Source organism: Podarcis raffonei, chromosome 3 (assembly GCF_027172205.1).
Source record: "Podarcis raffonei isolate rPodRaf1 chromosome 3, rPodRaf1.pri, whole genome shotgun sequence".
In the NCBI taxonomy this organism is placed as follows: domain Eukaryota; kingdom Metazoa; phylum Chordata; class Lepidosauria; order Squamata; family Lacertidae; genus Podarcis; species Podarcis raffonei.
The window spans coordinates 107,693,668-107,708,102 of record NC_070604.1 but is presented as its reverse complement, the minus strand read 5'-3'; the positions used below and the strand labels follow the sequence as shown (position 1 = coordinate 107,708,102).

At 44.3% G+C, this 14,435-nt stretch overlaps 1 long non-coding RNA gene across 1 annotated transcript; it reads right to left on the bottom strand.

The window, feature by feature from the left end:
• Positions 1-665: 665 nt before the first annotated feature.
• Positions 666-5,821, bottom strand: LOC128411292 (uncharacterized). Its single transcript, XR_008329750.1, has 2 exons — positions 5,201-5,821; positions 666-1,300 (listed from the first exon to the last, which is right to left on the bottom strand). It is a non-coding gene; the product is annotated as an uncharacterized LOC128411292 (long non-coding RNA).
• Between the last annotated feature and the right edge of the window lie 8,614 nt (positions 5,822-14,435).

Genomic DNA, 14,435 nt, shown 5'->3' with positions numbered 1-14,435 from the left:
AACTAATTTTTAAAAATTTTTAAGTTTCTTCTCCTGTTAGATTCACAAAATGTTTAGAGGTATGCGTACCCCTGTGCCCCCCTCCCCGAAAAAAGCACTGCCCCTGAGTATTGAACACTGAAGATGGAGGGCTAAGGATAGCAACATACCACTCCGTCTATTTCTGATGTTCAAGAGGAGAGTGTCATTACCAGGGATGGAAGGTTTTGTCAGCTTCGGTTGTCTCAATTTCTCTTTTTCCGCCCCTGAAATTCAGTTCTCCACATTTATGCAGCAGTTTGCGACTAAAAAAAAAAAAAAATCCCCATGAAAATTATCCAGCATTACAGTGCAAATTTCTCCTAATAAACACATTTTTGCATGCAGTTTTGACACATTTTAGCATGCAATTTCTCTTAATATCACACATTTTTGCATGTTATCCTCACCAATATATTTTCATGCACGCTTTCATCATCCAGCAGGCTTTTCTTATGTTTGAGCATCCCTATGAAAGTGGAGCAAACAGCTTCTCTCCCCTGAGTAGAACTGCTGCTTATGCATGCTCTGTTTCATAAGAACACAGGAAGAGATCTGTTGGATCAGGCCAGAACCAGCCCTCTCCTGGGATGCCCAGCATAAGAATACAATGATACCTATGAGAAGCTCATGATAAACCGAGAGCATAACATTAAATCTAATTCATTGCTAGTAACCCTTCACCAGCGAAAGAGAAGATTTTCCCCTTCCTTCAATTCCCCTTCTCCGTTCTCTGGCATGATGAACTGGGTGGGTGGGGATAATCCTACAGCTTAGAGGAATGGCAGAGGCTGAGAGAAGCCTTGTCTTTGTGGATGAATGCTTTTAATTTCATCACGAACAGGACTGCTGCACCCGTCAAGTCGCAAAAGGAAGTTCTGTACAAGTCCAAGTCGAATGGAACTACCCAGCGTGAGATGCAGCGAAATGAGACCAAATAGGGAAAGCGCGGCTGAGAAGTAATTTAATGTGCTCCATGGGAGTGGAGATTTCTTCTTGAACAATGCTTGATAACCCTGCAGAGCGGAGTTCGCTATAGAGGAGAAATGTTTCACTCTGGCAAGGACCATTCAGGGGTACTGTTTCAGGCTTCACGGAGGTGTCAGAGGTTTCAGTAGTGAGGAAAGGAGACAAGACCAAGCAAGGCCCAAAGGCCTACTCTTGGATATAGTCAAGAAGGATCTGATTTGGGCCCACACTTGATTATATGGGCTTCCTGCAACCTCACGTACTCTAGGCAATGGTTAAGGCCAAGTTGATTTCCCCCTTCCTGGTGCTGTTCCTGGGAGGGAAAGAGAAAAAACAACCAAACTGATGTCTGACGTTTAACAAAGCAAATGAAATCCCTGTTGGGTAGCAGAGGAGTGGGGCAAGTGGCAGCTGTAGCCCATGGCCATCAAACAATAGAAGTGGGGCTGCTTTAGGATTAGAGACCTGTGGATTTCTTTATGTCTGTCAGGGACCGTGCTGAGGAGGGCTGCACTGAGGAGGAATGGTGAGAGCCACCCCTCCCCCTCCCCCTGACCCTTATCCTGAATCTTCCCAGGAGCAGGAGGACAGTATAGATTTGGAACAGTGGTTTGCAGTGGGGCATAGTTCAGAAGGCAGAAGTTGGGAAGAACTGGGTGGTGAACAGCTAGGAGAAGAAACACTGGGGGAGAGAGGGTTAACAGATTCACTGTCTATGGAAAGCATTCATCCACTCTCCCCAAGGTTAATAATAATAATAATAATAATAATAATAATAATAATAATAATAATATATTATTTATACCCCGCCCATCTGGCTGGGTTTCCCCAGCCACTCTGGGCGGCTTCCAACGGAATATTAAAATACAATAACCCATTAAACATTAAAAGCTTCCCTAAACAGGGCTGCCTTCAGATGTCTTCTAAAAGTCTGGTAGTTGTTTTTCTCTTTGACATCTGGTGGGAGGGCATTCCACAGGGCAGGTGCCACTACCAAGAAGGCCCTCTGCCTGGTTCCCTGTAACTTGGCTTCTCGCAGTGAGGGAACCATCAGAAGGCCCTCGGTGCTGGACCTCAGTGTCTGGGCAAAACAATGGGGGTGGAGACGCTCCTTCAGGTATACAGGACCAAGGCCGTTTAGGGCTTTAAAGTTCGACACCAACACTTTGAATTGTGCTCGGAAACGTACTGGGAGCCAGTGTAGGTCTTTCAAGAGCTGTGAAAGTGGCAGAACAGAAAGCACACAAAGCACAGAGGGGACAGGCCCAGATTACAAGATGTAGAAGTGACATAGATCAATAGGGACAGAAGGGGGTGGGATCCTTAACTGGGAGCACGGCCATTTCTAGGAGATGAGTTCTTTGTTCTCTCGCTGTGATTATTAAAGTTTCTAACTGGTAAGAATACTCCTTTTCCTTTGTCCTGCTTAACTACTGCCAGGGGGGGAAGAAGCTGATTCCCTGACGCCTGACAATATCCATATCAGAAGAGCCTGCTGGATCAGGCCAGTGGTCCTTCAAGTCCAGCATCCTGTTCTCACAGTGGCCAACCAGGTGCCTGAAGCAGGATCTGACCACAAGAGCCCACACCCCTCCTTTTAAAGCCATCTAGACTGGTAGAATGCAGCTACTACTGGCAGACAGGGGGCAGGTCTCAGGGCCAGAGGATTCTCAATCATGGGATTAATTAATCAGCTTGTGCTTAAGTTGTGTCCTGGTTTCGTTGCACACCATGCTTGCTTGGGGTGGGAAAGGGCACATTTCCCCAAAGGAATGGCTAACAGCCGAAAGTGTTCAAACGTTCCCTGTGAGACATGTGTTTGTTTAAAGAGAGAATGCGGGGAAAGAACATCTTTGAACCCGGAGAGCACTCAGCCATCAATTTGGTCCCACCAAGACAGAGGCTGCATCTTGATTGAAAAGCCTCTCACACCCAAAGGATTCCTGTCTGGCGGCTTTCAGAGGAGAGAGAGAGAGACTGCATTCATCTCAAGCTGCTTTGCTCTCAGCTCTGACAAGTACAGATTGTTTTTCTGGAGAGTGTTTTGATTTCACTCTATTCAGAAAAGAGGTTACCCAGCAGGGGAAGGTGGTCATCTTGAAATAAAGAAAGCAACGCTGTGCCATTTGGAAAGAAATTTGGATTAAGGCGTCTGCAGGCCTGTCGGTCTGGAAATAGCATTGCATTTTGTAAAGGAAAAGAGGTGCATCTGATCTTGGGTCTAGTACGGCTTCTCCATTCAGTTTAAAATTATCAAGGTTCTTCTTCTTGCTGTAGTTCAGTGGTAGAGCATCTGTTTGGTGTACAAAAAGTCCAAGACTCAATGCCCAGCAGTGGAGAGCTGCTGCCAGTCAGTGAGGACAGTACTGGGCTAGATGGACCTATGGACTGACTTAGTATTAGGCAGCTCCTTATGTACCTATTCAGATACATCTATACAGCCATCAGGCAATCAATGTTCCCTGGGCAGCTTACAAACTAAATAATATACTGTATATAATATATAGGAAATGAAAATCAAGAATATGTGCTAAAAACAGCAAAACTAACAACAAAGACAAAATAGAACCATTTGAAGCAAAACTTAAAGGCCCAGGTATCTACCCGCTGCTGAAAAGACCATAGGGAAGGCACCAGGCAAGGTGGGTTGGGGCAGGGGAAGAGTAAAAAAAGGTAAATGGCTAAGTCCAGTCAAGGGCAACTATGGGTTTGCTGCGCTCATCTCACTTTCCAGGCCGAGGGAGCCAGTGTTTGTCCACAGACAGCTTTCTGGGTCATGTGGCCAGCACGACTAAACCGCTTCTGGTGCAATGGGACACTATGATGGAAACCAGAGTGCACAGAAATGCAGTTTACCTTCCCACCGCAGCAGTACCTATTTATCTACTTGCACTGGTGTGCTTTCGAACTGCTAGGTTGGCAGGAGCAGGGACAGAGCAACGGGAGCTCACCCGCCCGTTCGAAGGGGAATTTGAAGGGGAAGAGTAGATTCCCCCTACTCATGAGCTCCAACTGCTGCCCCCAAGTGACAGTTGTTTGCTTTCAGATGACAGCATAGGAGCCAATACTTAGGGGTTGAGGTCCCTTTGCCCCCCCATAAAATTTTTGAGGGCGCCCCAAAGTTGATTGGCATTGCCATTCAAATGGTGTTTGTGCACCATGTCATGTGATCGATTATGCGGAGCGGGGCTCCCCCCCCCAATATTTTATTCACGTTGGCTCCATTCGAAGACAGAAGGAGGCAACCAGACTTTCAAGTGGGTTCTAGGGAAACAATGTAGAATATAACATATTGTGCATTCTTCATAGCATTCGATGCTGATTAGTAAAGCTGCAGTAGCAGTTGGTATCTATGAAGGAACCCACAGCTGAATCACAACCTGAAATATACTGCAGTCATCAGGAGTGACTTTTGAGTGGTGGAGAAAGCAGCATGGTGCCCTCTGTTGCTGACAGTATGCCGCTCAATCTTCCAGTTCATGGGTAGGCAAACTAAGGCCTGGGGGCCAGATCCGGCCCAAACGCCTTCTAAATCCGGCCCGCAAATGGTCTGGGAATCAGCATGTTTTTACATGAGTAGAATGTGCCCTTTTATTCAAAATGCATCTCTGGGTTATTTGTGGGGCATAAGAATTCGTTCACCCCCCCCCCACCCAAAAAATATAGTCTTGCCCCCCACAAGGTCTGAGGGACTGCTGAAAAAGTTTTCTGATCCCTGTTCCAGTTATTTCGGATGAAAATAGACATCACCAACCACTTAAGGGGTGTCACATGGAAGAAGGAACAGGCTTGTTTTCTCCTGCTCTGGAGGGCAGGTCCTGAACCGATGGATTCAAGTTACAAGAAAGGAGATTCTGACTAAACATCAGGAAGAACTTTCTGACAGTAAGTGCTGCTTGACAGTGGAACGGTCTCCCTCAGGAGGTTTTTTTCCTAAGCAGAGTTTGGATGGCCATCTGTCATGGATGCTTTAGTTGAGAGTCTTGCATCGCAGGGGGTTGGTCTGGGTTCCTTCTGTGGGAATTAAACTCTAGCTCCCATTTACAGAGTTACGCAGAAGAGAGTCCAAATCTTGACTTAGTTCCCTTTTTCCTCCTATAAAAACCCGCAAAACACTCTCCTTTAAAGTTTAAATAACAAATAACTTTTAACTCGGTGCATTTGCACTTGCAGGATAAATACACAAAGCAGGCAGGTGTAACTTACATCTTACCTAGATTTGTAGGTGAGATAAAATTCTGTCGCAGACTGACTAACTCTGAGACAGAGAGCAACATACCTGCTGTATGTTCTGCAGCACACCCACAGAACGTACCTGATGCTCTAACTGTCAAGACTGTTCCCAACTGCCATAACGGTACCAACTGAAAATAGCTGCCTCAGGTTTATGGCATCACAGAGTTCTGTAGCCCTTGTGATCATTAACCCTTTACTTAGCATTTGGGATCCTTTCATCCCACACCTTCCAGCTCTAAAACTCTATGATAGTCTATGATGTACTACTAATTTGATGCTATTAAAAAAAGAAGGAAAAGGTGCTATGTGCTCTATCAGTGGTTGTGGTTGTTTAGTCGTTTAGTCGTGTCCGACTCTTTGTGACCCCATGGACCAGAGCACGACAGGTACTCTTGTCTTCCACTGCCTCCCGCAGTTTGGTCAAACTCGTGCTGGTAGCTTCGAGAACACTGTCCAACCATCTCGTCCTCTGCCGTCCCCTTCTCCTTGTGCCCTCTATCTTTCCCAACATCAGGGTCTTTTCCAGGGAGTCTTCTCTTCTCATGAGGTGGCCAAAGTATTAGAGCCTCAGCTTCAGGATCTGTCCTTCCAGTGAGCACTCAGGGCAGGGGCTGATTTCCTTCAGAATGGATGCGTTTGATCTTCTTGCAGTCCATGGGACTCTCAAGAGTCTCCTCCAGCACCATAATTCAAAAGCATCAATTCTTTGGCGATCAGCCTTCTTTATGGTCCAGCTCTCACTTCCATACATCACAACTGGGAAAATAGCTTTAACTATATGGACTTTTGTTGGCAAGGTGATGTCTCTGCTTCTTAAGTTGCTGTCTAGGTTTGTCATTGCTTTTCTCCCAAGAAGCAGGCATTTTTTAATTTCGTGACTGCTGTCACCATCTGCAGTGATCATGGAGCCCAAGAAAGTAAAATCTCTTACTGCCTCCGTTTCTTCCCCTTCTATTTGCCAGGAGGTGATGGGACCAGTGGCCATGATCTTCGTTTTTTTGATGTTGAGCTTCAGACCATATTTTGTGCTCTCTCCTTTCACCCTCATTAACAGGTTCTTTAATTCCTCCTCACTTTCTGCCATCAAGGTTGTGTCATCAGCATATCTGAGGTTGTTGATATTTCTTCCGGCAATCTTAACTTTCATCTAAAAAAAGAGGGTGGTGTTTGTAGGGGGAGGGAATAGGGGAGGAAATGGATTGTAGAGAAAGGGTGAAGCACCCTTCTCCTGCTCGGCAATTGTGCCCTCAAAACGCCCCCTCCTCACCTTCACCTGAGTCATCAAATAACGTGCTGGGATCAGCATTCGCTGATGCAGCACCCACAACCTCTTTTGCCGATGGAGACAGAATGCCTTTTCCACAATGTCATAGCCCCCCCCCCCAGTTAAATGCGAGGAACCAATTCCCAGGTCTTTTATCCTCAGGTTTACCGGTGTTCCACTGCAGAGCCAGCCTGGGACTGCCAGAGTTCAACCCTGTGGAGGATGTGGAGGGAATAGTAAGTACGAGAGGGTAGCTTCTTTTGTGTTTAAAATATGCAGGAAGCATTTCTTTCAGTGCTGCATAACCATAATCAGCTCACACATCTGCGGGGCCGGCAGAAATCACGTCTGCTACCGCTGCTTGTCAGTTTAATCTGCACTGTGCTTCATCATGTTTGCTCTTTAAACTTAGGGTGCACTGAGAATTTGGAACAGGGGTGATTGTTCACACAAGCACCCCATTCCCAATTCCTCTTTGCAGAACTGAACTATTGCCTGGATAGCTCAGCTGGATAGCTATCGCCTAGATAGCTCAGTTGGTTAGACAGAGCACGGTGCCGATAACGCCAAGATTGCAGGTTTGATCCCTGTATGGGACAACTGCATATTCCTGCATTGCAGGGGGTTGGACTAGATGATCCTCAGGGTCCCTTCCAACTCTACTCTTCTATGTCTGGCCATAAACTACTACAGTGGGAAATGACACACCAGCCTCACTGTGCAGGCAACAGTTTTAACATTCACAGCAGCTGGGGAAGGAGGAGAACCTTGTGGGTTCCCAGCACCCATTCCAGCTTGTCAACACCTTTCTTAAAATGCCCAGAATTGGGCACAATATTCCAGGTGTGGTATGACCAAGCATAATAGAGTGGTACTATTACTTCCCTTCAAAACAAAAAAAAAATTCAGGTGTATCTGAAGAAGTGTGCATGCACACGAAAGCTCATACCAAGAACTAACTTAGTTGGTCTTTAAGGTGCTACTGGAAGAGAAATTTTTTTTTGTTTTGACTATGGCAGACCAACACGGCTACCTATCTGTAACTATTACTTCCCTTGACCCCCTTCTTATATTTGTGCATCTGATTCTTCCTGCCTAAGTGCACAACCTTACAATTGTTTCTATTGAAATTCATTTTGTTATTTTGGGCTCAGCTCTCCAACTTTGCTTCCTGTTCACCTTAATTCCTTCTCTGTTTAGTTTTTAGAATCTTTCAATTCCTCAACATGACCTTATGGCCCTTGGAGCCACAAAAGGAGCCATCTTTATCGCTGCCAATTACAGTGCCTAACCTTTGCAAGACAGACCTGCCCGGGGTCTTCCTCTGTTCTTCATCGCAAGCCTTCTCTTCAAATTCCATCCATCTCATCTGATCATTGACGCCTTGGGCTGCAACAACATCCAGAGCAACTGGAGGGTAGACTTTATGCCATCCAGGCAATTCAGTTCTTTCCCCATATTCCTTTTTATATGCCATTTCCTTCAAATCACTTCTTCCTGTGGTGGAGGTCATGCTCGGTCAAATGATTTGTGCCGGCTTCTTTCAACTGCTTCCCAAAATGTCAGTCCTGTGGTTTTGAGCTAGAAACTAGAGTTCTGACAATTTCATCTTTCCCCTCTCTGTGCTGGAATTAGATTCTAAACACTTAAGTTTGGGTGCTCTGTGATAACCAGCTTTCTGTCCCAGATAATCAGACACATCAGCTCTGGTCGTAAATAACCTTGTGAAATCATCAGCTGTGCTAAAAGTTGCTCAAGAAAGAAATCATAGAATCATAGAATCATAGAGTTGGAAGAGACCACTAGGGCCATCGAGTCCAACCCCCTGCCAAGCAGGAAACACCATCAGAGCACTCCTGACATATGGTTGTCAAGCCTCTGCTTAAAGACCTCCAAAGAAGGAGACTCCACCACACTCCTTGGCAGCAAATTCCACTGTCGAACACTGTCAGGAAGTTCTTCCTAATGTTTAGGTGGAATCTTCTTTCTTGTAGTTTGGATCCATTGCTCCGTGTCCGCTTCTCTGGAGCAGCAGAAAACAACCTTTCTCCCTCCTCTATGTGACATCCTTTTATATATTTGAACATGGCTATCATATCACCCCTTAACCTCCTCTTCTCCAGGCTAAACATGCCCAGCTCCCTTAGCCGTTCCTCATAAGGCATCGTTTCCAGGCCTTTGACCATTTTGGTTGCCCTCCTCTGGACACGTTCCAGTTTGTCAGTGTCCTTCTTGAACTGTGGTGCCCAGAACTGGACACAGTACTCCAGGTGAGGTCTGACCAGAGCAGAATACAGTGGCACTATTACTTCCCTTGATCTAGATGCTATACTCCTATTGATGCAGCCCAGAATTGCATTGGCTTTTTTAGCTGCCGCATCACACTGTTGGCTCATGTCAAGTTTGTGGTCAACCAAGACTCCTAGATCCTTTTCACATGTAGTGCTCTCAAGCCAGGTGTCACCCATCTTGTATTTGTGCTTCTCATTTTTTTTGCCCAAGTGCAATACTTTACATTTCTCCCTGTTAAAATTCATCTTGTTTGTTTTGGCCCAGTTCTCTAATCTGTCAAGGTCGTTTTGAAGTGTGATCCTGTCCTCTGAGGTGTTAGCCACCCCTCTCAGTTTGGTGTCATCTGCAAATTTGATCAGGATGCCCTTGAGTCCATCATCCAAGTCATTGATAAAGATGTTGAATAAGACCGGGCCCAAGACAGAACCCTGTGGCACCCCACTAGTCACTCTTCTCCAGGATGAAGAGGAACCATTGATGAGCACCCTTTGGGTTCGGTCAGTCAGCCAGTTACAAATCCACTGAGTGGTAGCATAGTCAAGACCGCATTTTACCAGCTTCTTTACAAGAATATCATGGGGCACCTTGTCAAATGCCTTGCTGAAATCAAGGTAGGCTACATCCACTGCGTTCCCTTCATCTACCAGGCTTGTAATTCTGTCAAAAAATGAGATCAGGTTAGTCTGACATGACTTATTTTTCAGAAATCCATGCTGACTATTGGTGATCACAGCATTCCTTTCTAGGTGCTCACAGACTGTTTGCTTAATGATCTGCTCCAGAATCTTCCCTGGTATTGATGTCAGACTGACTGGGAGGTAATTATTTGGGTCCTCTCTTTTCCCCTTTTTGAAAATAGGGACAACATTTGCCCTCCTCCAGTCTGCCGGGACTTCGCCTGTTCTCCAGGAATTCTCAAAGATGACTGCCAGTGGTTCTGAAATCACATCTGCCAGTTCTTTTAATACTCTTGGATGCAGTTCATCTGGCCCTGGAGACTTGAATACATCTAGACTAGCCAAGTATTCTTGTACTATCTCCTTAGTTATTCTGGGCTGTGTTTCCTCTGCTGAATCATTTGCTCCAAATTCTTCAGGTCGGGCATTGTTTTCTTTATCGGAGAAGACTGAGGCAAAGAAGGCATTGAGAAGTTCAGCCCTTTCTGTGTCCCCTGTTTGCATTTCACCATCTTCTCCTCTGAGTGACCCCACTGTTTCTTTGTTCTTCCTTTTGCTACGAACATACCCATAAAAGCCTTTTTTGTTGCTTTTAACCTCTCTAGCAAGCCTGAGTTCATTCTGTGCTTTAGCTTTTCTGACTTTGTGTCTACACGTGCTGGCTATTTGTTTGAATTCCTCTTTGGTGGTTTCCCCCCTTTTCCATTTTTTGTACACATCCTTTTTAAATCTTAACTCAGTTAAAAGTTCTTTAGATAGCCACCCTGGCTTCTTTAGGCACCTTCCATGTTTCTGTCTCATTGGTATTGCCTGAAGTTGTGCTTTTACTATCTCCCTCTTAACAAACTCTCAGCCATCATGAACTCCCTTTCCTTTTAGTATTACTGTCCATGGGATCTCACCCAGCACTTCCCTAAGTTTTATGAAGTCGGCTTTCTTAAAGTCGAGAAATTGAGTCCTAGTATGCTTGGCTGCTCCTTTCCGCTGTATAGTAAACTTCAGAAGAACATGATCACTCGCGCCTAATGATCCTTCCACTTCTACCCCACTAACCAGGTCATCAACATTGGTTAGGACCAGATCTAACATGGCTGTTCCTCTTGTTGCTTCTCCCACTTTCTGGACAATGAAGTTGTCTGCAAGGCCAGTGAGGAATCTGTTTGACCTTATGCTCTTGGCTGAGTTTGACATCCAACAAATATCCGGGTAATTGAAGTCCCCCATTACTACTATCTCCCTTCCTTTTGCATGCTTGGCCATCTGTTCCAGGAAGGCATCATCTATGTCCTCCGTTTGGCTTGGGGATCTATAGTAAACTCCCACAATGAGGTCACTGTTGTTCTTCTCTCCTTTAATTTTGACCCAAATGCTCTCACTTTGGTTTTGAGGTTCTAAATCTGGGATCTCTTCACAGGTATACACATCCCTGACATATAACGCCACTCCTCCTCCTTTCTTGTCTGGTCTGTTTCTCTGAAATAGATTGTATCCCTCATTACATTCCAATCGTGGGACTTATCCCACCAGGTTTCAGTGATGCCTATTATGTCATATTTAGTTTGCTGTACCAAGAGCTCAAGCTCATCTTGTTTATTTCCCATGCTTTGCGCATTAGTGTACAGACATTGAAGTCCATTAATCATTCCCCCGTGTCTCTTATTTAAGGATTTTTTCCTCTCACCACTAGGTCTGCATGCTGTTTGCTCCATTTGGTCTATGACATTTGGATGATCATCTTCATCAATTGATAGACTCCTACCTTCAGGAGCACTGTCTCCCTCCCCCACATTAGTCAGTTTAAAGCCCTCCTGATGAGGTTTCTGAGATTTTTTGCAAAAACATTCCTCCCAACCGTTGTGAGGTGCAGCCCATCGCATTTTGTATATTATTTTGTAGTCTATAGTCTGTGATGTGAGAGGGAAACTGGCAATGCAATGGTTGGATCGTGGAGAAGCATTCAACAGAGAATACGGAAATTGGCAAATTGGCCAGTCATTGTTTCTTTCTGCCCCCCCCCCCCCGCCAATCTGAAATTAAATTCACCACATTTGCAATTTATTTTTAAAGCCCTTGATACATTTTTTCAGCCTTTTAGCGTGCATTTCCTTTAATATAAACTATCTTTTCTCTAGCACACATATTAGGGGTGTCTGCTTGCAAAAATGCAAAGCGTTTTCCTTTTTTAAAAATTCTAAAATATGCTGCACCCCATAGTCACCTTTGACTGGACTTAACTCTCCAAGAGTCCTTTACCTTTTTACCTTACAATTCTAGACGGGTCTACCAAGAAGCAAGCCCCATTCATTTCAATGGGACTTACTTTCAAGTGTATATTGAGACTGCGGCCTGAAAGCCTGCACGCTCCCTCTCTGCTTGCCCTTGTGATGACCTTCAGAAATCAATTAACAGGGAAGGCGCCAAACCCAGTATTCATGATACCTCCATTGTGCTGATGATTAAAAATGTCTCCTTATCCCTGCAAAGCTGTGCTCTTCCAGGAACTGTTTTGCTCCACTCAGAGCATTAATTTTTTTTAAAAAAAAATGTTTTTGCACACATTCAGATGCACACAATGGAGAAATTCCAGGGGAGAAGATTGCAATGGATATTTTGATTTCGCAGGAACAATAGCGTGTGCTGAGGTGTCTCGAAGGGATGGTGTTGCACGTGACCCTTGGTTTTTAAGGAGACAATTAAAACACTTGAGACACTGAGGAATGAAAAGCAGCTACTGTGTCTGTACACCAGTAGGCCCCCCACAATAGATGTATTGCTATGAAAGAGCACTGCACATATTTTAAAAAGCAAATGCGTAGCAGTAATTATGCTTCTCTGAGTCGTCAGTCATGTGTGTACCATGGTTGTACCTGGAATCATGCAAATTACAAGTCAGACCACTGTAATTTGGGATGAGAATGGGCAACAGATTATTAAACAAAACTAAACATCTGCATTATGGTCAAAGTGCATTAACTAATCTTACATTATATTTAAAAGCTGTGGCCACAATACCAGCAATTCTGCTGTGATCATTCATAATATCAAGTCATCATATATCTCAGCTGTTTTTGCCTAGATTATAGGCTTGAAGCTAGAGCTGTAATTAATATTTCCAAATATGTGGACATTCTCACACATTCCAGTTTCAGCAATTGAATTTTGCGTGAAATATTTCAAGCCCATAATTTCTTTGGACTGTTATTTTTTTAAAAAAATCTTGAAATGTTTTAAGCTTGGCCTCTCTTGACTGGTTTTGATTTTGACGAGTTTTGTGCGTAACAAGTCCACTTTCAAATACTGACTTCAATTGTCCTGTGGAATTCACTGCCACAAGATTCAGTGGCCATCCACGTGGATGCCCATGAAAGAGGATTAGGCAAATTCGTGGAAGATGAGGCTATTAATGGCTATTTTGCCATGTGGGCTCTGTTCTAACTCAGTGCTGGAGGCAATATACCTCTGTATACCAGTTGCTTTTGAATTCTGGTGCTGGAGGAGACTCTGGAGAGTCCCATGGACTGCAAGAAGATCAAACCTATCCATTCTGAAGGAAATCAGCCCTGAGTGCTCACTGGAAGGACAGATCCTGAAGCTGAGGCTCCAATACTTTGGCCACCTCATGAGAAGAGAAGACTCCCTGGAAAAGACCCTGATGTTGGGAAAGATGGAGGGCACAAGGTGAAGGGGACGACAGAGGACGAGATGGTTGGACAGTGTTCTTGAAGCTACCAGCATGAGTTTGACCAAACTGCAGGAGGCAGTGGAAGACAGGAGTGCCTGGCGTGCTCTGGTCCATGGGGTCACGAAGAGTCAGACACGACTAAACGACTAAACAACAACAAAATACCAGTTGCTGGAAATTGCAAGTAGGGAGAATGCTGTTCTACCTGTGAGCTTCTCAGAGGTATCTGGTTGGCCTCTGTGTGAATAGGATGTTCTCATTGCATGCTAGCACTGAAATGCTATCAGACAGAAGATACAATTCCTGTGTTGCAGGTTTTGAGTCTCTTCCAGCTAAAAAATTCTATGATTTGGTGTCAGCTACAAAATACTGTCAAAATGTAATTTCACATTTCACATTTATTTATTTTTACAATTTGGAAGCTTGCACAAACAAAAATCTACAAAGACAAAAACGAAGACACAAGAAAACAACAATAGGAACACTACCCACATCAGAGAACAGAAGCAAAACCAAAAACAGAGGTTTCAGAAATGGGACATACTGAAATCATGAGGTTTCAAGTAATACAAATGTTGTTCGTTTTTCCTGTTTCTTTGTTTTGCCTTTGTAGATTTTTGTTTGTGTAAGCTTTTAAACTGGAAACCAAAGTTTTAAATAGAAAACAAAAACAAATGAAAATAAGGTGATCAACTGTTAGTAGTCATGGTGAGTGCTTTTTCTCCTGGGGGTACCCAAGGGTATGTGGTACCAGCATCTTTTTTCCTGGAAGAAAAGCACTGGTCATGATGACTACATGCTGCCTATATTCTGACTCAAGGCACCAGGCCTCTGGATATCAGTCATTAGGGAACCACAGTGCAAGAGTGGTATTGTGTTCTTGTTGACTTCCCAGGAGTATCTAGGCGGTCACTGTGGAAAAAGGGTGCGGGACAAGGTAGACCTTTGATCTGACCCAGAAGGGCTCTTTGTACAATCTTAAGACCTGAGATGTTGAGACTGTCAAATAGTGTATGCCATTGCATGTCAGTACTGTCAAATAGTGTATGCCATTGCATGTCAGTACTGTCAAATAGTATATGCCATTGCACGTCAGAAATGTCAAATATCAATCCTCTGCCATCAAAAAGTTAAACAATTGCCTGAATTCACATACTCCCTCTTCCCTTTCTCCCTAACTTTTAGAGGTCAGGGACTGTCTTGGTGTTTTTTAAAAAATGAATTGTAAGCCACTTTGGTAGCATTTTGGGCTGAAGAACATGTTTGTGTGAAAATGCTGCAAATAAACAATAATTCA